The sequence below is a fragment of the Colobus angolensis genome, unplaced genomic scaffold (assembly GCF_000951035.1).
Source record: "Colobus angolensis palliatus isolate OR3802 unplaced genomic scaffold, Cang.pa_1.0 Scaffold214, whole genome shotgun sequence".
NCBI lineage: Eukaryota > Metazoa > Chordata > Mammalia > Primates > Cercopithecidae > Colobus > Colobus angolensis.
Window position 1 is genome coordinate 7,629,508 of NW_012115311.1, and position 23,748 is coordinate 7,653,255.

A 23,748-nucleotide genomic window follows, 5' to 3' on the forward strand; every position below is an offset into this window, starting at 1 on the left:
TATGACATATCTTAATTTCACCTATTCAGAATCTGACACAGGCTAAGATACAATGCCTCGTACTAATAACTGTGAAGAAAGGGTTTTGCTAGAAGTATATCATATATAATATAGATCATGACATATAATATATACGATATATCTGATACATAATATATATCATGATATATACGATATATCTTAATTTCACCTATTCAGAATCTGACACAGGCTAAGATACAATGCCTCGTACTAATAACTGTGAAGAAAGGGTTTTGCTAGAAGAATAGCTAAATGGCTCAGAGGCTTCTTTGGTTTCCTTTTCTGAGACATAGAGACATTGCTGCACATGTACCAGAATCACTGTCTGGGCTCTGCCCCGTTCCATGGAGTCTGGTTCTAATTTTGTTGTAGCCTTTCAGTCATTGCTGTAGCTTTAAACCTTCCCTCCTGGGTTCAGCAAGACTGTGGGCTCTAGCCAGGCTGTCATCAGAGATGAAGGAGAAGCAGGCCTGGGTGTGTGGCTCTGAGCTTTCCTATGTACACGAGGGCTAGGTGGGCTGCAAGGGGAAGTTCAAAGTGAGTTGTCAAAGGCAGTAGGCAAAAAGAAATGTGAACAACAGAACACTTGCAGATATAGGGAAGAAGTGAGGAAAGTTCAGACATCAGATTCCTCTCAGGAACAGGAGAAAGGGGAATTCACTATTCGGGTTCTTTAGAGAAACAGAAATAACAGCCAATTTTACATGTGTGTGTATATGTAGTGAGAAATTTATTTTAAAGAATTGGCTCTTATGACTCTAGAGGCTGAGAAGTCCCAAGATGTGCAGTTAGCAAGCTGGAGACCCAGGAGAGCTGACAGTGTAGTTCCAGTCTAAACGCCAGCAGTCTTGCAACTGAAGAAGAGCCAATGTCTCAGTCCAATCCAAAAGTAGGAAAAAAAATAATGTCCTAGCTCACAAAGTCAGGTGGGAGTTCTCTCTTACTCAACTTTTTGTTCTTTTCAAGCCTTAAACTAATTGGATAAGCTCCACCCATCCACATTAGGGAAGCCAATCAGCATGACTCAGTGTACTGACTCAAATATTAATCTCATTCAAAATACCCTCACAAACATATTCAGAATAATGTTTGACCAAATATCTGAGCATACTGTAGCCCAGTCAAGTTGACACAGAAAATTAACCATCACAGGGAGGAAAATTTGTGATGCCCTTGTGACCTCGTCCTCAAATGAGAAAGTAAAGAAAGTTTGAAGTCATGTCTCCTAGACCTATATGGTTCTCTTGGTATTCTTTTTTTAATTTTTTGAATCAGATTCTTGCAGTTGTGTCATCACAGCTCACTAGCTCACTGCAGCCTTGACTTCTTTGGCTCAAGTGATCCTCCCACCTCAGCCTCCCAAGTAGCTGGGACTATAGACATGTGCCACCCCATCTGGCTAAATTTTTAATTTTTTGTAGAGATGGGGTCTTACTATCTTGCCCAGATTGTTATTGAACTCCTGGGGTCAAGCAATCCTCCTACCTTGGCCTTCCAAAGTGCTTGGATTACAAGCATGAGTCACCATGCCCAGCTTCTCTTAGCATTTTTATTAGTAACTCTGATTTACACAAATGAAGGTATTAGATACATATAAATTATGAAGCATACTCACCCCCCCAACAAATAACAAGTGTAAATGTCAACTCACTTCTAGATATGCATTACTAAGCTCCTAATGTCATACTGTCACCTCTCTCCAAGGTAACTCCATGGACAGTCATGAGACACCATAGGGTCTCCTTCTTGTACCACTGACTGACAAATGTGCCTACTCACGTGATTTTATTGATCAAAGCTAGCCTCAGTGATCTATTAATAAATGTAAAGTGTTGGAACAGTGCTAGGCTACAGAGTCAACACTTTCCAAATGCTTACTCTTACTATCATTATTTTGCTTTAACACAAATATCAGGCAGAGGAGAAAGGTCCTTGCCAAGGGTCTTTATCCGGGATCTACATTTCTCTACAGAGGAAAGACTGTCAGAAAATATGTAATGTGCCCTTATTTCAGGTAGCTGTGTGGTGGGGGTGGCTGGGAAGAGAGGAAGACCATATTGTGAAGGTATCTGCAGTAGTAGTGTACAGTTTCACAGGAAAGCTATGAGGATTAAGAGCAAAGTGCTCTGCCACCTTTGTGCAGTTAGCGCAGGTTTTCAGAGCAGCACACAAGCTGGTGACCAGACACTCAATAAAATATTTGCTGGAAAAAAAAAAATGAATGAGTTGAATTTTGGAAACTCCCAAAGTGTAAATTGCAAGCATTTAATATTTCTTACTTTCTCCCACACTTGTCATGTCAATTCAGACTTCAGGCACTTAGAGCTTGAGAAGGGATCCAGGAGTTTGAAATGCAGGTCCATTAAGAATTATATTTAAGTGCTGAGATAAGAGAGTCAGGGCAGATTTTCCTGCAACAGTGAAAATGTCCATCATATCATATTTGTGATACACAAATATGTGGGTAAGCTAGAATATTTGAAGATTCTCTGGTTTTGAAATGTTGCTGCTAAGCGATGCCACTTTCTTTTAGCAATGCGATTTTAGAAGACTTTTCCCCGCTCTCATTTCATTTCACAAATACCTCTGAAAGTTACAAGGAGAGACTTCGTTAGAAAATACCTTTCTCAAACGGTGATAGTATAATAAGTTGCCTTATATTTTCACCCCTTTATAATTTTTAGAGCAGAATTTTCCAAACAAAGTCGTGAAAACATTCATGAAAGACTGAATTGAAATTATTTCTGAAATGGATAGACAAGCCAAGTATGAGAACATTTATCAGTTATCTTTTGCCTTGTAACACACCATCTCACTTATTCAACACAGAAGTGTGCAGCTCAGTACCTTGGGGCTGAGCTCAACTGGGCAATTCTTCTGCTCTGGGCCTGGCCTGGCTGTTCCTAACTGAGTTTATTGATGAGACTGATGAGTTGTCTAGAGTTGGCTGGTTTATGAAGGCTTCGGATGGGATGGCTGGGATGATAAGGGCCTCTCTCTATGTGGTCTCTTAGTTTAAAGGAGTTTATTCTAGACTTATTCACACGAGAGTCATGAAGTTCCAAAAGAAACAAGTAAGGAAGCCCCAATCCACAAGCCCTTTTCAAGTCTCTACTTGAATCATATTTGCTACCATCCCAGCTCAGACTCAGTCTGGAAAGGATTACCTAAGGGTGTGGATACGGGGAGATGTGAACAAACCTGGGGCCATTAGTGCAATAACCTGTTTCAAAATGTGGTCTAAGACATATGGAGAGCCAGAAGGCCCAGGTTCGTCACTGTGAAGGCTTCCCATCAGAAGCAGAATTATGACACAGGAGCCTGTCCTTCCAGGGACTCAGATATGCCTGGTTCTGCACATCCACACCCACAGCCCCCTTTCCGCCCCTCCACTCCTGAGTCTCTTCTGTGGCTTCGTCGCTGCCTGCTTTCAGATATTTTTCTTTTCAGGCAGCCCCGCAAGTGCCTGGCAAGGATGACAAATGAGCTTGACTTCCGCGGCGACGTGACTGTCCACAAACAGCCTGGAGCATGCACAATGCAGCGGCTTCCACCGCACAATGCAAATGCCGGAATGTGCTGTGGGGTTGGACTGAGGTCACTGCTGCAGAAACAAAATGCAGCTTGAGATTAGCATTCTAGGCTATAGATAGCTTTGCTTAATTAGAGGAATAAGCAAATAGGTACCCTGGGGAGCTTCTGGATTGTCTCAAAAGACGAAAATGTATAAGTGAACAAGTTGCACGTAATTAAATAAAATTCACTGTGATCTGGCTGTCTGGTTTAGTTCACTTAATTTATATATAAGTAATCAAAGAACCATAAAGAGAAACAGAAGCATGGGTTGTCATTATAATTCTGATCAGTGACTTTGATCAAGGAAAGCTTTTTTACGAAACGGACACTGAGCTTCTGATTACCTGTAGATTTATTTACAGGGAGAAATGAGCTCTCATTAGTCTCGTCACAATCTTGCTAGATTAAAAAATCAACTAATCAAAAGTGCTGGTTACACACGGTATAGCAGAGATAAAATAAAATTACATAGATCTTTTTCTCAACGATCTGACACGTAAGCAGATCACGTTGGTATAAAACGAGTAAACAGGAATAACACCGAAAGCAACAATAATAAAATGCAATATTCAACATTGACTAGATACTAGGACTGTACCAGATGCTTTACATATATTATCTAGTTTAATATTTAAAGCCAATAATGAGGTGGTTATCACCATCTTGAATTACCAAGGGTGAAAACTAGATCTCCAATAGAATCTGCAAGTACTCGAGGTCATAGAGGTGAAAAAGTGTGTATTCTGGGCTCAAACACAGGATTGTCTGACTCTAAGCTTTTAACTAGAGTACACTTCCTCTTACAATAAATGGAGAGTGAGTACATATTTCAGTGACCCTCACTCATGTGAGTGCCAACCTTCATCCAAGCATGGATGCTGGGGATACAGAGAGTTGATCCTTAAGAAGCTCACGGTCTAGAGAGAAGGACTGACAGAAATTCAATACTGTATCATCAGTGCAGTGTTGTTCATGGTTGAGGGTGACACATATGGAAGACATTTGAGCAGAAACAAAGAGTAGCATAGACCAGTGAGTTTGTTTTTGCTTCTGACTTCTACCCTGACTACTCACTCCAGCCCTTTCTCTAACACAGACATGATACCTCCTTCCAGTAAAAGGCTTGGGATTCTGAACTGTGTTACTCAGGACCAGCTCCAGAGTTATTGCTGCTGTTGAAGCCAGGAGAAAGAGGCAAGAGAAACTAAAATCAGCCACTGTGACTATTTTAAAGATGCCTTCTAGTTCTAAATTTATTTCAGTTTTAGAACTTTAATGACTCTTGCCTCATTTGATTATTTTACTAACTTGTGATGTTATCAATACTTTGCAGATGAGAAAACAAACATAGGTTAAAATTTTCCAGGTAACTGTGTTACTACATTGGGTGGCTTAAACAACAACAATAAAGAGCTATTTTCTTATAGTTCTGGAGGCTGGAAGTCCAAGATCAAGGTGTGGGTGGGGTGGGTTTCTCTGAGATCCATTTCCTTGGCTTGTAGACAGGTGCCTTCTCCCTTGAGTCCTCACATGGCTTTCTCTCTGTTCCTGTGCATTCTGGTGCCTCTCTCTGTGTGTCCTAATCTCCTCTTCTTGTGAGGACACCAGTAAGATTGGATTGGGACCCACCCTAACAGCCCCATTTTAACTTCATCACCCCTTCAAAGGGCCTGTCTCCAAATATAGTCACTTACTGAGGTCCTGGGGGTTAGGACTTCAACATGTGAATTGGGGAAGGGAGATACAATTCATCCCATGACAGTAACTCAGATACAGCATGTTGGAGCCAGAATCCGAAACATTTCTGATTCCACCTGAACTCATCCACCCACTTAAGCAAACCTCAGTTATTGTCTCTTCTCAGCCTTTCCTCAGGGCTTTCCTCTAACCTTGGCATCTCTGAAAGGACTTAGACCACCTTTCCCTTCTATCTGTATGTAAAAATGTACCCATTGCATCACACAGTTGAAATAATAATACCTTCTTTGACAAAGCCATCTGATTCTGCAGTTGGAAACAATTCTTCCCTCATGGGAATTGCTGTTAGCATTTCCATTCTCTTGAAGGATTTTCTACTTCTACTTTGTGGAATAAATATATATTTTATCTCTCTTATTCTAAATTTATAAGCTCCCAACTATGTCTTCCTATGTCTTTCTGAGTGCACACTCTGAGTGGGACATAGTCCCAGATGCCGATGTAAATCAGACACATGAGATTCCTCCTTTCTCTGCAATTTTTGTTCTAGTTTGGAAATAAGCAATATATAAGTAAGTAAACTAGACTGTTTTAAATAGTGGCAACTCATAAGAAGAAAATAAAACAGAGGAAATGAATAAAGGATGACTGTGGGCGAGTTTGGGAGGGTCTAGCTCCATTGACCATGAGCTCTCGAGTTGAGTTTCAAGACGAATCTTAAATGATAAGAAGATGTCAGCCTCAAAAAGAGTGTTTCAGACAAAGAAACAGAAGAAGATGTCAGCCTCAAAAAGAGTGTTTCAGACAAAGAAACTGCAAATATGTATATCCTGAGGCGGGAAAAAATCTTGGGGTTTTTAAGGACAGAAATGATGTAACTGGAGCAGATCAAGTGAGAAAGACAGAGACAAAATTTAGCAGGCATCAGACACCTAGGTCCTGGTGGGCCCCAGGAAGAGTGCTGAGTTATGTTCTTTATGTCACAAAAGCACCTCTTGGATAAGGTAGGTGTTTACTAAATGTCTTTGGGCATTAATTAAATTAAGCCTACTTAGGATTTGATTGTTCTGGTAACCTGGGTGAATGAATCTACATGAAAACAAAAGATTAATGGCTAATTGTGCCATGAAGTCATGGTTCAAGTTAAAAACTTTCGATTTTACCCAGTTGCAAGTATCGGGATCAAATAATTTCCCATGTCTTTTACAGGGAGTCTTATTTTTCATTAGTGCTAAATCACTTAACATCATCATATTTTTACCAATGAGCTGAAGATTTTGAGATAGCAAAATCTTAAGATATTAATCCTCTTAAGGTAGCAATAAAATATCTCCTAAATACCTGATGGCAACTAGTAGGCTTTCTCTCTAATACAAGATGTGAGTGCATGATTTCATGCAAAACTTTTTTTATAACTGGAATAGCCGATGTGATTATCCATCTCTGGAATTGAAATAGCTTTGGTACTTGATGTGACCTTCATTTCAGGCTGGGCTGAAATTCTGTTAGGGAGGGGAGTGCAGATGCAAAGTAGCATTTGGGGAAATAAATAGCAGCATCTTTTCTATTCTCTTAAACACAAGATCAAATATATTGTGCAGCAGGTGTAAAGTTCTCTGTGCAGTACAAGTAAAGCTAGAGAAAAATAATTTCCATATTGGAATTGAAATGATTCATCATTTTTCTCATGAATTTCATAGAAATGTTTTGCCCTGAATATCTTCTCTAAGTAAAGTTGCAGGGTTAGTAAAGACTAAAAGTCTTGAAAATGAAGCTAATTTGTTCTGAAAATTAGAAACATATCTTCATCCATTCACATTTCCTGAAAGGAAATTTGCACATTATCTATACTTCACTCTCCTTAGCACAGAAATCTTTTTTTAAGCCAACAACAAAAAAAATTGAGTAGAGAGACAAAATACGTGAATGTTAAAAGACATTTGATTTTAAAATTTCATTTGAATTCCTTAAAAACACAGCTACTAAGCTATATAAAATATTTTTCATTCTTTGTATCCTTTGATTACCTCAATTTTTAATTTCCAGTTTATAATTCTATTTGGATGGAACTGAGGAAGAGAAGGGTGATCTCTTTTACTATAGGTGGTGCTGAAGGTGGGCCTAAGTAATTGATCACTATTTAAGTCTGCAGAGGTTCTTTCAGCAAGTAAAGACTGCTTCATATTAAAAGAGAAACAAAAGGGAAATTAGAATATCATAAAAATCCAATCAGATTGACAAATTAAGGACATATGTGAATAATGGCTACAAATGGTGTTTATTTTGGGTTTCTATTTCATATATCTTGCTATATTTAACAAGCCTGGCTCACTTCCCTCTTTTTTTACAATACCTTTCTCATGTCCAAACCAGCCCATTTGTTGGGACCACTGGTGTCAATGTCCACGTCTACCAATGCCCAATTACCTGCCATTGCACAGGTCCTTCCTCCTGCTACAATACTCCAGCCCATGAGTGTAAGAGTGAAAGCTAGGTACTCGTCAAAGAGTGTCAAAAAGAAAACAAGAAAAAAAAAAAGGCAAAGCTTGCTGTGTGCCACAGACTGTTGAGCTTGATAGTACGATCCAGCACCATATGCAACTTTGTCACAGGGTATCAATGTTTAGCACCTTGTTCAGTCTACAAAGGGGCTCATCATCCTGTAGTGTCTATAGCAGGTTAATCACAATGCGAATGTAGAATGAGTTCAAGTGATATTGAGTAACAGAAAGCACATAGTCTTGGGGAGGAACTAGGATTGGATTTAGGTTCTACCACTCACCAGATGTACAGGACCAAGCAAGTTACTCAGCCCTTTGTGATCTCAATTATTTCATCTGTGAATGGTGATACTTCACAGAGCCCACCAGGGTACTGTGAAGATTTTATAAAGTTAAGTGTGTTAAAGTACCTAGACAGTATAATTATTCTTCCTTTTTTTCCTTTTCCTCTGTGGTAATTTTGTTCTTGGCCATGCCCAGAAATAAAGGTTCTCTTCACCTACCTTCCAGAAAGAAATAAGAAACCTAGAGAAGATCTAGTGAAAAGCAGTCAAGAGAAAGAGGTGGTTCCTAAGGGGGTCAAATGTCAAAAAAATATTAAAACTTTTCTGACATTAAAGGTTGAGTATGGTGTGGCACATGATCTGAATTCAATAGCACGATATAGGAAAAACAGAATTTTGAAGCATTCCTTTAACTTTAAGGAGATAATGCAGACATAAATAAAATATACAAAGTTTACAGAAGTAAAACATGAATTTAGAAAATAGACCAAAGAAATATGAGTTGGTTTGGGAAATGCCAAAATAAATAAATAAATGCTGAATCCATAATGAGGTGACATGATTATTAAAGCATAAGTTTCAAACAGGTAACATCATGACTCTCATACAGATATAAAATAAACATGTGTCAAATATATTATTTAACGTATTAGTTAAGGAGAGGACCAAGGGTCAGGTGTGGTTCCAGCACTTTAAGAGGCCTGAACAGGACGATCACTTGCCCCCAGGAGTTTGAGATGGGCCTGAGCAATGCAGAGAGATCCCCATTTAACAAAATATTTAAAAATTAGCCAGGCATGGTAGTGTGTGCCTGTAGTCCCAGCTACTCTGGAGGCTGAAGTGAGAGGATTGCTTGAGCCCAGGAGGTTCAGGCTGCAGTACGGTGTGATTAGTGATTGTGCTACTGCACTCCAGCCTGGCATCAGAGCAAGACCCTGTTTCAAAAAATTAAATTAAATTTAAAAATAAAGAGAGAAACAACACCATGTAAAATCCAGTCCAAAAGCACTGTAAAAGCTAGAATTTCTAGGGTAACTTTACTGCTATGTTTGATACAAAACTGATTAAAGTCTCAGAGAGCAATAAACATACTTTTGGGAATACTTGTTCCACTGAACAGAAATTATTTATATTTCTACTGCACAAAAATCTATCAGTTGACTCTTGTTTCTACAAAATGTAAAATAATCCAATCATATAAAGTCAAGCCCAGAAAGAACATATGGTGATTTCTTTTGTCAACGTCTAAGCTTCAGATAATGTTTTTGGATACTACAAATTAAGATCATCTGGGATTCCTCACTTATCTCTCAAAGTATACTTTGTAGTCTGTGGGAAGAACAACTATCTCTTCCCACAAAATACCTCTTGGTCCACTCTTAGTCCATGGGACTTCCCATGGTTTGAATGTGTTCCCCAAAAGTTCATGTGTTGGAAATTTACTGGCCATTATAACAGTATTAAGAGATGAGGCCTTTAAGAAATGATTAGGTCATAAGAGCTCCATTCTCATGGAGTAATTAATGACATCATTGCAGTACTGGGCTAGTTACCATAGGAGTGAACTCTTGCTAAAAGGATAAGTTCGATGCCATTTTCTGTCTGTGTCTCAAGCTTGCTTGCCTTGTGATGCCTTCCACAGTGGGATGACCCTGGCCAGGTGCTGGCATTATGCTCTTGGACTTCACAGTCTCCAGAGCCATACACCAAACACACTTCTGATCTTTATAAATTACTCAGTCTGTGGTATTCTATTATAGCAGCAGAAAACGGACTAAGAGAGGACTAGTCACTATACTTGGCAACATGGCTATTACTATGATTGTAGAAGTGAACTCAGGTAATGGTGACAAAGCTGAAAATATCTGGTAAAAGTTATTTTAATTAGTTGTTCCTCATACCTAGAAAAGTCTTTTGGGCATCAGAGATCCATTAACAATGTTATTTTAACTTGTTTGTTTGACAGGAGTGGGATCCCCTTTGAAACTTAAAAGTCAATCCCTTGAAAACTCATCAACATGTAATTTACCTGAAAGAAACTATCAAAGTAAAGCAATGAATATGGGGGATATATGGAGCATATATGGATATGAATATAGGAATTTAGAGTTAAGTTAATGGTAATTTCATTACATTAACACACAACTTATGAAAGAAAAAACCATAGAAGGAAATAAAAAAGGAACAAAAAAAATCAAAGCTGGAATTAAAGGTTTCAAAAAGCTCCAAGAAAGCATAAGAACAAAATTCTTTCTCTCTATACAAGTCTGATAAGTATTAAAAGCTGGGATTCACTACTGCTCTGATAATAATAAATTTTCTTTATGTTGAAAATAAAAAATAAGCAGGCCTGTAATTTAAGTTGTGCAGAGACATAAAGAATGTCACTTCTCACTGGAACATTCTAGGAAAGAAAGACTGACTGACAGGTAATAAAACTATATCTTAATTTGTCAGACTTTTAAAATCATTTCTGTATTACATAAAACAGGCTAATTCTAAGTGCTTACATTTTCGGGATCACACAGAATTCCTGGAACAAGTAATTTACAGAGGAGAGAAACAGGATTTTTATTCATATAAATAATTCAAATTGATACTAGCCTTTTTACCTAAAGAAGTTATTGAAATGGCTAGAAATGGAAGACTTTCAATTGATTAAAGCCTCTCTATCTTTGTCACTCTGTGCCAACCAGCAGTGGTGCGCTCGACAGAATTCGGAAAGAGAGAGAACAGCATATGGCAGAATGAGTTTTGAGCCCCATAGAAATTTGCCTCTGTTCCCACTCCATCTGTGCATTGTGTGGGATCTCTCCCCATCGCATAAAGATGCTGAGCTAAAGACAGTAGAAACGCACGATGGGAAAATGCAGAAACAGCTTTCATGTCATGCTAAGCATTAACAAAACACTTCCGTTTCACAGTACACATCTTAAACTGAGAAAGATGAGTAGTGTTAAGTTTATACGAGGGCACTCAGTGATTCTTCGAGTTCAGTGCACAAAGAAAGCTTCCTGGATGAAGGCAATGTGAGCTGATTGCTGGAATATGTCAATGTTTGGCTTTGGGGTCTGGGGAAGGATGTGTTGTGCAAATCACTGGCCTCCTGGGAAACATAAGAAATACATTCAAGCGGCCAGCGAGTCCCAAGAGGACTCATGGTAGGCAAACAGTTTGGGTATTTCTCCTGTGCACCTCAACGCAAACAATTTTGCTAACAGAAGCTGAAAAAAAGAAAAAAGGAAGGCAGAAATTTGTGTTTTATTAGTTTTTTGAGTGTGTTGTACTATTAGTCAGTAGCCATTGTTTCTCCAAATTTGTAGGGAAACGTAGAAAAACATTCCATCCATTACTCTCTCTGTACCTATCCCCTTTCCTTAAATCATGTTGAGGGCTCTCATTCCCTTCCCATCTTGATTAGGGGAGCCATTGTCCTGCGCCTGTGCTTCCAGCACAAAATGGACATGGGCCAAGGACAGGGAACAGGACAGGCGGCAGGATCTGGGGAGACGCCAAGCTCATTGCAACCGTTCATCTCCCTTTTCCTCTATCTCCTCTGTTACACACACACACACACACACACACACACACACACACACACACACACACCAAGAAGCATTCTTCAGCCATTGATGTAGGACCACTTCCTGCTGTTTCCATCAGAATCTACTCCTAAAACTGGAAGGCCTGATTAAACTCCAAACTGATCAAGAATTCTTGCTTACTTTTCAAGCTAGAAATCCTGTTTAGTTAGAACATAGTTAACTCTAACCGAATGCATCCTTTCTACTGTTACAATAGAAAGACTTTGGGTGTTTCAGTGAATACTACACAGGATACAATTAATGGAAGGGGCTAGTTTGTGCACCCTGCACCCTCTTGGCCATGTTGTATTAGAAGTCAATAAACTTTTTGATTTGTGTTATTTTTCCAAAACATGCTCAACACTTTCTTCCTATTTCTGAAGAACTTCAGAGAAATAAACCAGTAAAAAGAACACTGGAATGATTTCCAAATATTTGGGAAGTATTTTATGGATTTCCAAAATAAATTTGTCTAGACTCGCATACTGATTTCCTAACTTGGGATGTAATTTTATGTATGTAAAGCGATGAGAAAAATTCTCTAGATTGTGATGAAAGCCAATATCCATGGCATGATATGCAGGAAATCCTCAGGAGATCTGGGGAGAAGGCAAGGACTTTTTTCTCAGACCATGGCCCAGTCACATGCCTGCCTCCTTCCCAGGCTCTGGTGATACAGTTTGACTGTGTCCCCACCCAAATCTCATCTTGAGTTGTAGCTCCCATAATTCCCACATGTCATGGGAGGGACCTTGTGGGAGATAACTCAATCATGGGGGTGGTTTCCTCCATACTGTTCTCATGGTAGTGAATAAGCCCCATGAGATCTGATGGTTTGATACATGGGAGGTCTCCTGCACAAGCCCCCTTGCCTGCTGCCAGTAAGACATGACTTTGCTCCTCCTTCTCCATCCATGATTGTGAGGCCTCCCCAGCCACGTGAAAATGGGAATCAATTAAACCTCTTTCCTTTATAAATTACCCAGTCTCAGGTATATCTTTATTAGCAGCCTGAGAACAGACTAAAACGTGTGGCATAGAATAAAGATGGAATTTCAAACCTTAAACGTCTGTGCTGGGCCATTGAAAACTTACCCAGGTGGAGAAAGAAGTGCAGCTTTTGCTTTAGTGAGGTGAGGCAACTCAGGGAGACCTGGAAAGAAAGGCAAGGTCTATACACATGGTGGAGACAAGTGGGCAGTACCTGTATATCACCATGACTGCCATCCCACCCTGAGGTGCTTGCAGGCAGGTGACCAGGGCAATGTTATTCTTAGACATAAAAGGTGTAGTTGAAAGTCCATGTACTTTGAAATCAGGTAAACCTCGGTTGAAATCTCAACTCTGCTCCTGACAATCTGAGTGAACTTGTACAAGTTGATGCCTCTCTGAGTGCTAATTGTATCTTGGGGTAGCAGAACCCTTATTCCATGAAAATATAAAAGAGAGAGAGAAGAAAATCAGTCCCAGGTAGTTCACCTAAGTGGGCATCTCTTCCACTGGAATAAAAAAGTAGAACCAAGTACTAAGTATCAAGACACTTTGCCACTAAACATGACACTCATGAAGGAGCAAGTCTCTCCAGCTGTCTAGATTTCCACTTCACCATCTAAAAAACAATCAACCCTAAGATCCTATGGATGAAACACCTCTACTCCACACAGAGTCTTTGTGTGTTAGTGGCAAAAAGGTCTTTGAATGTTAAAAGCCATTTCAGTATTAGCATTTCTTCCTTGTCTTCTTTCACTTTGGTGTGGAGAGGGGAGTAAGGGCTGTTGTAGAGAGAGGGTTTTCTTGTCTATGGAAGAGGAGCACAATCTCATTTTCTGTTTAGCAAAGGAAGAGTGGGATTGCTAAGCCGTGGAGTCCAGTGATCCCTGAGCTCTCCTGCCCTAGGAATGTGGTTCATTAGAGTTCAGTAAGGCAGCCCAATATCGCTTTGCTTCAGACGTATGTCATGATAAATAGCGCCACATCCAGCATCTTTATTTAGCCTTGAGGACTTTTCATACGAAAACTACCATAGAGTGACATAGTTAGAATATTTGTTAGTGACATTTCTCCTGCAAGCTTGAATAATGCACATGCTTATGGAAGAATAAATGAAAGCAGCAGGCTGGTGAGTCAGCAGTATCCCTTAACAATGTACTGTATGACTTTGCAGAAGCTCATAGGAGTAGTTCTCTTTCTATGGAACTTGTTTGCTTTTCCTTGATCATTGTACTCTATTAAAGCAGAACATTGCACTCTATTAAATCAGAACCCAAGGGTATAGTAATTAATCCTTCAAAGACAAGGGAACTTTCACAATATTACAATCAGTTTCTTACTTTTGTACATAATTCATTCCTGAAAATATGTAATATGAATGTTGAATATAAAAAGTAGATATTCTCATGAGTGGCGTTTCCATACCTGTAATTCTAAAAATAAAATAAAATCCCCAAATGTCATACAATATTCCTGATCATTTAAAATATAAATAATAAATCAAACGTTAACATCCACAATATAAATTAACTTCCCAAAGTCAATCAGAGGTGAGATTTAGAAAACATACCAGCCCTCATTTTGCCAGAATAATGAATACATTTTCTTATGCTGAAAAATGTTGCTAAAGAGGGTTGAATACTGGTCTTATAATTTGTATCAAGCAGAATCTTGATCAACATTTCAACGGAAATTTACTCTGTGTCTGGATCACAGAAATTTTATATAGCTTGGTTTTAACTTATCATTTTTACGACATTTGATAATATGTTTCCACAATAATATATTTCATGTGTGTCTTTTAGGTTTTGTGAGTTCTCTTCACTAAATAACAACTGGTCAGGTAACTGAACTCAAATGAACATTGACCCTAAACATGGGCTACTCTCAGGATCCCCCGATGACTCCTCTTCTGGAATAGTACCAATCTGAGAGAGTCATTGTTAAATTTTTAGGAATTATGTGACCTGATTGATATCACAATGACAACTTGAAATCAGCCGTGGTGAGAATATTTATACCATGGGAACTGGTAAATACTAAAATCAAGGTGTCCCTCCCATCCTCAGAGAATTGCTTGTTGAGCATTTACCCACATACCACTGGTGAGTCCATTTATCAGACACAACTAGGATTAGGAACTGGTCTGTGAATAAACACAGTTGATTAAAGTGGTAAAAAATAGCTCGAAATGTAAACCTACATTAACTCGCCAATCTTTTGGTATAGAGCCAAGGCTTTTCGTTGAATGAATTTACTTTGTTCCTAAATCATATCTATATTGCCCCCTACACAATTTCCAGTTTCTGTTTCTTTAAAGGGCAGCAGGAACTTAAAAATACCTGTGAAGGAAACTGCATGCCAAATACTTCTAGATTATCTTTCCAGTTTTTTACAGTTGTGTCACTTTCACCTAATTTGATATTATTTTAGTGACTTGTCTATATTCTTTTCAAAATATTCCATTTATTTGTTACACAAATAATACTATTTTAACACTCATAGATTGCAAATTGCATAATATTTGATTAAATTATGTAATTATAATGATAAGGAACACTAACATAAATATGTTTGTGAACAAACACCACTGATTCTTCATATGCAGAATTTTAGGTGTAGCACAAGCCAACCTCAGCCCTAAACATCAGTCATTACATCAGTCACTAGAATTCCCAGAGAGCATAGAGAGTGATGATTAATCCCATTAATTGATTAAGCAGAGTTTAGGTGAAATTTCTACTGTATTATCATTATAAGCATTTTATTTTTCTGGTATTTAATCACTTAAAAAATAAAAATGACAAACATAAAATATATTTGAAATATTGCATACAAAATGACGTATTTTAAAAGCCTTATACGAACACTGATGTAATCAAATTGTATCAAAACCCACAGGATAACATGAAGTGTTTATTTGATTCAAAGAAGCCAGAGTCTGACATAAAGAAGGCCAGAAATTGGCATAGAAATACAAATTATGAGTATCGAGGTATCATGATCATTATCACAGCATAAACAACTACCACAATAATAACTAAGGTTTATTGAGCTCTTCTCATGTGTCAGCACTGGTATTCTAAAGAGATTTACATACACTTTGTCCATTATGGTTTAGGTGAGGAAGCCTGCGCACAGAAAGATGGTGTAAATTGCCTAGGAACCCATGGCTGGTAGGGATTGTGCTAGGCTTTAACTAAGGTAGCTCTGACTCCAGAGCCCAGGATCTCACAACACTATGTGCTACAAGCTGTAGGCACCGGTGGGTATCAGCCATCTCTGAATTCTCTACTCTGTCTTTCAAGTGTGTTTGTCTGAGGCTTGTTCTCTGACCACACTTGTGCTAGATGTTACCATTCACTTGTGACTAAGGGAAGATGGGAGGGAAACAGGAAAGGAGGAGTCAAAAATCTCTCAAATTTATGATACATTTTCATTGCCCCTACTGATTTAGTTATCTATAGCTACAGTACAATTTGTTGCACAAGTTAATGGTGCAAATGATAATTTATGATTATCCCCACGGTTCTGTGGAATACCTGGGCTCAGCTGAGCAGTTCTTGCTTGGTGTTCTTTATGCCATGTCTGTCTGACGGTGGCTGGGGCAGAGTCAGCTGAAGGCTCGACTGGGCTGGATATCCAAGGTCACTGGACTCACTAACATGGCTGGAAGTTGATGCTGACTCTTGGAGCAATTTCACCTGTTCACAAGAGCACCTACATGTGGCCTCTCCATGCGGCCTGGGATTCCTTGGAGAAAGATTGCTTCAGCTTAATCAGTGGTTCCAGAAGGCAAGGCGGAAGCTGCTGATCCTCTTAAGGGCTAGCCTTGAAACTAGCATAAGTCTCATTTCCTGCATACTTTATTAATCAAGCATTTCAAAGGTTAGTCCAGATTCAGATGGAGGAATACTGGGCTCTTCCTCTCAGTAGGAGAACTAGAAAAGAATCTGCAGCCATCTTTGAGCCACCACATTTACCAATGTCTACCAATCTAAGACATCCTCAGAGCCTAGGTCACGAGAAGTATCAACTCCTACCCAACAGGATTAGGAGTTTATCAATGGACACAAAGAAGACAATTGCCTCTGAGGACTAAGAAAGCCTGTGGTAGTGCACCATGGCTGTACTTTGCCTTAACATTTAAAACACATTTTGTTAGAGACCATCACCTTTTCAGTGCAACTCACAAAACATGCAAATAACGAAAATGCATATTTTGAAGAAGACTTTTTTTCTTATTTTCAAAAAAGCAAAATCAGGAAAAATTTTGCAGTAAGCACACATCTTGTTTTCTGACTGGCTGTAAGTTGCCCTGGACACATCACGGACCACCAGGGTTTGCATTCCCAGATTCTATTCGTATTCAGTTGCTTCCTAGAAATTAGTGCATTTTCAACTTGAGAATACCTGGCATTCTAACAGGGCACACATTTCTTTTTCACATATAAAAAATATTCTTCTGTAATGCATCAATCTCTAGGATAAATCATGGCTATGATGCCTATTTTAATTCTCTTTATAAAATCTCAGCATTTAATGTCCTGGGACATTTTAATGCTGTATGTCAAGCTAATGTGCAAAATACAAACCCATTATTACCTATTTACTTGGGTTGTTGTTCTGGCTAAGGTGTAATTTTCCACCAGGCATTTGTTTAGAAATTTGGCAGCACACAGAGACTATTTCCATACTTTAAAAGCATCCAGAATTTAGAATGACATCCAGCGATATTAAGCAAGTGTAGATAATGCTCTCAAACTTCATCAAATATTCATGGTTAATTATAGTCATAATATTTATGTTGCTGTGAAAATTAAGGTTGTGAGCCTCTTGTACACAGGCTAAAAATACAAGCCTACAGGCTGTGCTGTTGCTTACCCCTTTCATTACCGGAATTTCTCGTTGTCATTAAATACAAAGAATGGCAAGCATGGTGTTCTTTGGCTCTCTGATTCACACTGCAGATCTGCTCACTCCCTAGATAGACCCGAAAAAACATGATGAAAGAACCACTTATGTGATACTGCAATACTGGTGTGATTGGAGGCCCAGTGACTACCTTTTCTGGAAAAAAAAAAAAAAAAAATCAGGACACATAGACTGACAAGTCTGAGAATACTTTGGCAGCCCAAGATAGACTTATTTGAAATTCAAAGATTCCTGGAAAAATATGAGACATATGGTCATTACATCTGAAGGGAAATAGGATCACATGGCACAGAAGAAGGAAGGGCTTGAATCATCTCCTCTCATCTATTTTCTACTCAATCGTAGTTGAGAATAAAAATGTAGTTGTAAATTTTAAAGACAGTTATGGGAAAAATCTTTCCGAAATATATCTCTATTGTTAGTGTCTGTCTCTAAAGACTAACACTCAGGACTAAAGTTGAAACTTTCCAGGTAAACTTATGCCACTTCTTGCCTCCCCTCCTGCTGCTTGCTCCCAGTATTTGACTTGCCAGGTCACAGCATTTGTAATTCTCAGTCTATCATATCTCTGGGCCTTTCTTATTCTATTTCTTCTTTTAGGAATGCTTATTTCAGTATGGTCTCTCAGGAGAAGTTCATCTCCTCTTTACTAATAAACATCAATATCACCTTCTCTGCAGTTCTTGCACCTTCTAGAATCTACAAGGTGAGCCAGATGCATGTTCCCCAAAGTTCCTCTTATCCCTGTACATAGCTTCCCTAACATACTTGTCTCATTTACACCCAATTATAGGCTTATATGTATGCCTCCCTTATCGAATCATAAAAGACTCATCAGAACTGCAGATATGCAAATTTTAGATGACTAGTGAATGTGTTGAATGACGAAATTAAGTTTCAAAAAAAATCAAAGTATTGAAATGATGGACCAGGATACATATGATGAAATTTATTGGAGTAAATGAAACATTCTTCATTGAATTTTAGAATACAACTGTACAGTTTTAGTGTAGACCTAGCTGAATAGCAGAAGGAGGGAAATAAATTGTTTTTGTTCATTAAGAATGAAATAAACCTATAGCAGTGATGAGGTACCTTAAAAAATACACCCAATCCTCAATTACCCTAATACATTTACATAAACAGAGAAAGAGAGAGAGGCTGTGTTCACACGTTGTTGGGCTCATCAGGAATAGACTATATTGTCTAATCTAGAAGGCTTTTTTCTTGTTTTCTTTTTTTTTTTTTTTTTTTTTGAGACAGAGTCTCGCTCTGTTGCCCAGGCTGGAATGCAGTGGCACAGTTTTGGTTCACTGCAACCTCTGCCTTCTGGGTCCAAGCAAGCGTCCTGTCTCAGCCTCACGAGTAGCTGAGATTACAGGTGCCCACCATCACACCCAACTAATTTTTGTATTTTAGTAGAGGCGGAGTTTCACCATATTGGCCAGGCTAGTCATGAACTCCTGACCTCCGATTGTCTAATCTAGAAGCCTTTCTTTTAAGATAGTCACAGCAAAGTTCTGCTCATTGAGACACACGACTGGTTGCCTATCAATGTTAGTATTTATTCTCCTTTTCTCATTTATAGTATTTTCAAGAAGATAATGTGCCCAGCTAAAATACGATGTTTCCCAATATCCCTTGCAACTCCGTGACACAATTATGCTCAATCAAATGTTCGTGAAACTGTGATCCTTCTGAGAAAGCCTTTGAAGAGCACATATTTCACAGGAACATACATTCTTTTTGTTCTTTCTCTTCTGGGATGGGATAGAAATGCTGTTCTCAAGGCAGATTGGCCATGTAGAAGTCATGTGACAGCAATGAGAGGAGAAAAGACCCACAGTAAGGATAATGAGAGGAGCCTGGGTCTTTGATGGCACTACCAGGACAGCCTACCTCTGGATTGTTTTACATAGAAAAATAAGCAACCACCTTGTTTAAGTCACCATTGTTATGCTTTATGATACTGGCAGCCTAAAACAACACTGACCAACACAGATGGTGACTGGGTACGGAAGGTTGAAAAAGGCTGTCAATGAGAAATGCACAAGTAGAGTTCATTTAGTCTGCAGAGGAGGGAACTAAATGGAAACCCACTCGCCAGCATTAACGATCTGAAACACTATTACATAAGAGAGATAGATTTTATCTCATGACTCCAGAGGGCAGAACGGGGCTTCGTGATAGAAGTTAAGGGAAGAAGATTGGACTCATCAAAGAAAGATTTGTCAGAGAGACAAAGCTACCTAAAAAAGAGAAACAGTTAAAGCATCACCACACAAGAAGTCCGGATTACACTGTTGGACCGAAATTTAAGCCAGATGGGGACACTTAGCAGACCTACATTTCTATTTGCATTTCAGAACTTATCCATAAATCGGCAAACATTTCTGGAGCACCTATTTTATTCCGTATCTTCTACAAATTTCAAAAAAAAAAAGGATTTAAAAATTGTGTCCTTATTGACCTTACTGTTTAGTAGCTGAGACATATGTATAAACAGATCACTTCTATAAAAACATTAAATGCTAAGATACAGATATTCACAAAGTAGAGAAGGGAATATGTTTCTTTAAAATTGAGGTTTTCAGACTGGGGAGAAATAGTCTGATAAGGGAATTTCAGGCAAACAAATGGAATACACAGAGGCATCCTCTAGCAAAACAGAGTGTTGTGTGTGAGGAAATCAGTGGTGTAGAAATATTGAGACATAAGTGCAGAGAGTTGTAGCAGGAGAAGCAGCCACAGAAGGAGGCACAGGAAGATTACAGGGGGCTTTGCGTGCAGGCTGATGAAACCAGACTTTATCCTATAAACAGTAGTTCCCTGACTTCCAAATTTCAAAGCTATACTTTTTAAAATGTGAAATGGACAGAGATGATTAATTTTGCATTTTTCCAAGTCAGACTATTAAAAAAGCATGAGCCATAGTGTGCTTTAAATATAATTTCCTAATAGAGTATGTTTGCCCCAAAAGAATAAAAAGAATATACTCTTTAGAACAAAACAGTGTTTCAGAAGAAATAATTTTAAGTTTGTGTCAAGCTCATTTGCTGTATCTCGATTTTCTTCTTATTGCCTATAAAAACTCACCAGGGAGTTTTTGCCAAAACTTTGGGGGTATAAAACATAGCAAATATTTATTATCTCTTGTGGTATGTGGGACAGGAATCTGGTGGCTCAACTCGGCAGTTCTGGCTTCTGTCTCTCATGAGGCGGTTGCAGCCAGGTAGCGGCTGGGGCTAGGGTCATCTCAAGGGCATTTTCACTTATGTCTCCTACCAGGAATGAATAATGGCCCCCAAAGATACCCAGATCCTCGTCCCTGGAATCTGTGAATTTAACTTCCAAGACAAAAGAGACTTCGAAGGTATGATTAAATCAAAACTCTTTTAATGAGGGATTATCCTGGATTATCTAATTGGGTCCTAAATGCAATCACAAGTAAAAAAGGGAGGCAGAAGGAGATTTGACATTAAAGAAGGAGGTAATGTGGCCCCTGAAGCAGGTGACTTTTAAGGTGGAGTAAGGCACTATATGCCAGGGATTGCAGTTTTAGAAGCTGGAAAAGGTGGCTAGGCATGGTGGCTCATGCCTGTAATGCCAGCACTTTGGGAGGCCAAGGCAGGAAAATCATTTGAGGCCAGGAGTGCGAGACCAGCCTGGGCAACATGGCAAAACCCCATCTCTACTAAAAATACAAACGTTAGCTGAGTGAGATGGCACACACCTGTAATCCCAGCTACTTGGGAGGCTGAAGCACAAGAATCACTTGAATCCAGGAAGCAGAGGGTGCAGTGTGCCAAGATCACGCCACTGCACTCCAACTTGGGCAGCAGAGTGAGACTGTCTCAAAAAAAAAAAAAAAAAAAGATGGAAAAGGCAAGGGAGTCCCCAGAGGGAGTGGGGCCCTGCTGACACATTGACTGAGGCCCAGTAAAACTAATTTCAGACTTCTATCTCCAAAACTGTATGAACATAAATGTGTATTATTTTAAACCACAATATTTTTGGTAGTTTGTGACAGCAGCTATAAGAGAGCAATATAAATGGGAGGAATTAGACAGCTGGGGCTGGAACTGTGAACAGGGCTCTTCAGACATCTCCCCCATTTCTGTGTGATCTCTCCACATGGTCTGTCCAGCATGATGGCCTCCTAGTAGCCAGGATTCTTACGTGGTGGCTTGAGCATGCAAAGGCACTTGTCCCCTAAGAACCAGGCAGAAGTTATTTTGATTCTTAAAAAGCATGCTGTAAAAGTCACAGAGCATCACTTCCAGCACATTCTATTCATTAGAAACAAGATAGTTAGTAAGTCTGGCCCACATTTGAAGGGGGGGGGATTCAGACTTCACCTTTTTAAGTGAGGAGTGTTGAAGAATCTGCTGAGATATTTTAAAACTGCAATTATTAATACAGGCAGTTATTTAACTCTAGAAGCTTCACTGCTTGACCTTGAAGCTTCAGTGCTTGACCTTTTACATTTGAGTCTATGATCCAACCCAGTCTTTTACGAATAGTGTGAGGTAGGGATCAGAGTTTATTTTCCATGTGAATATCTAATTGACTCAGAATTATTTATTGATAAGAAATCCTTTTTTCTTTTTACAGCACTAACTTGGTTTAAAAAAAAGGAGATGAATTTATGTGTATGGGTCTGTTTTTGGACTCTTTATTCTCTTTTACTGCTCTATTTGCCTATTCTCATCCAACACCAATTACATTAGGGTTAGAGTAAGTTTTAATATCTGGTTCTTTTAAGTTCTTTATCTTTGACTTCTTCAACATTGCCTTGGCCAGTCTAGGTCCTTTGAATGGAACTGACGTTTTAACAATATTGTCTTCCTATTCATGATATGTCTCCATGTTAATTTATATTTCTTTTAATTTCTTTCAGTATGGTTTTGTGATTTTTTTTTTGCATTTTTCACTGGAATTATTGATACAGGAGCTAGATAGGAATTATTTAGACAGATAGTGAGGGTAAGACAATCTTCAGTAAGGTTTCCTTTTAATAAAAAGCAGCCTCCCAAATCATTTCTTTTTGAACAAAAAGCAGCCTGAAAAATCAAGTTGTGAGCATACATAAGCAAGCTAAAAGCTTGCATAGGTAAATGCCAGCAGCTCTTCCAATAGAAAAGGGATACCTGGAAGCCAGGCATGTTCAACATGGAAGCTCCATCTTCCTTTCTCTTTGTCAACCACGTGTTCAGTAAAGGAACAAGCAACATGGCATTGGCCAGGTAGAGACCTCATCTGCATAACAAAAGATTAGGGTGGGATGGCCAGCTTCTTCATGTGCTATGCAAACAGCACACTTGGTCCACCCAATCTCTCACGCCCTATGTAAATCAGACACCACCTCCTCAACTGGTCTATAAAACCCTGTACATTTTACCATAGAACCAGAAGACACCTCTCAGGAGCCCCTCTTTCCCTTCAGAAGGGAGTAAGTTTTTCTCTTTTCTCTTGCCTATTAAACTACTGCTCTTAAACTCACTTATGTGTCTGTGTCCTTGATTTCCTTAGCAGGAGATGATGAATCTCAGGTATTTACCTCAGACAAAGATGCCACTTCATTATCTCCAAATATTTCATCTTTTAAACACTATTGTGAATGATTTTCTAAATTTTATTTTTGATTATTTATTGATAGTAAACAGAAATACAATTTATTTTCATTGTATTAAGAAAATACCCTTATTTATTCTAATGGCTCCTATATTGTTTTAGATTTTTAATATACACAATCATACCACTTACCAAAAAATATAGTTTTACTTTATATATCCCAATCTTCATACCTTTATTTCATTTTCTTTTCCTGCCTTACTGCACCAACTAAGATTTCAGGCACAATGCTAAATAGGAGATGTGACAGAAGGCATCTTTTCCTTGGTTCTCACCACAAGAAAAAAAGTGTTCAATACTTCACCACACAGATGATGCTAAATTAAATATTTTCTTGATAAACTTTACCAGCTTGAGGAATTTCTGTTCTTACTTTACTGATTTTTAAGAACCTTGAATGAATATTATGTTTTATTTAAAAATTCAGTGTCTATTGAAATAAATCATATTCTCCTTCTCTTTTGTTAATATGGTGATTTTCTTTGATTGGTTTTTAAATATCAATCAATCCTGTATTCCTGGGGG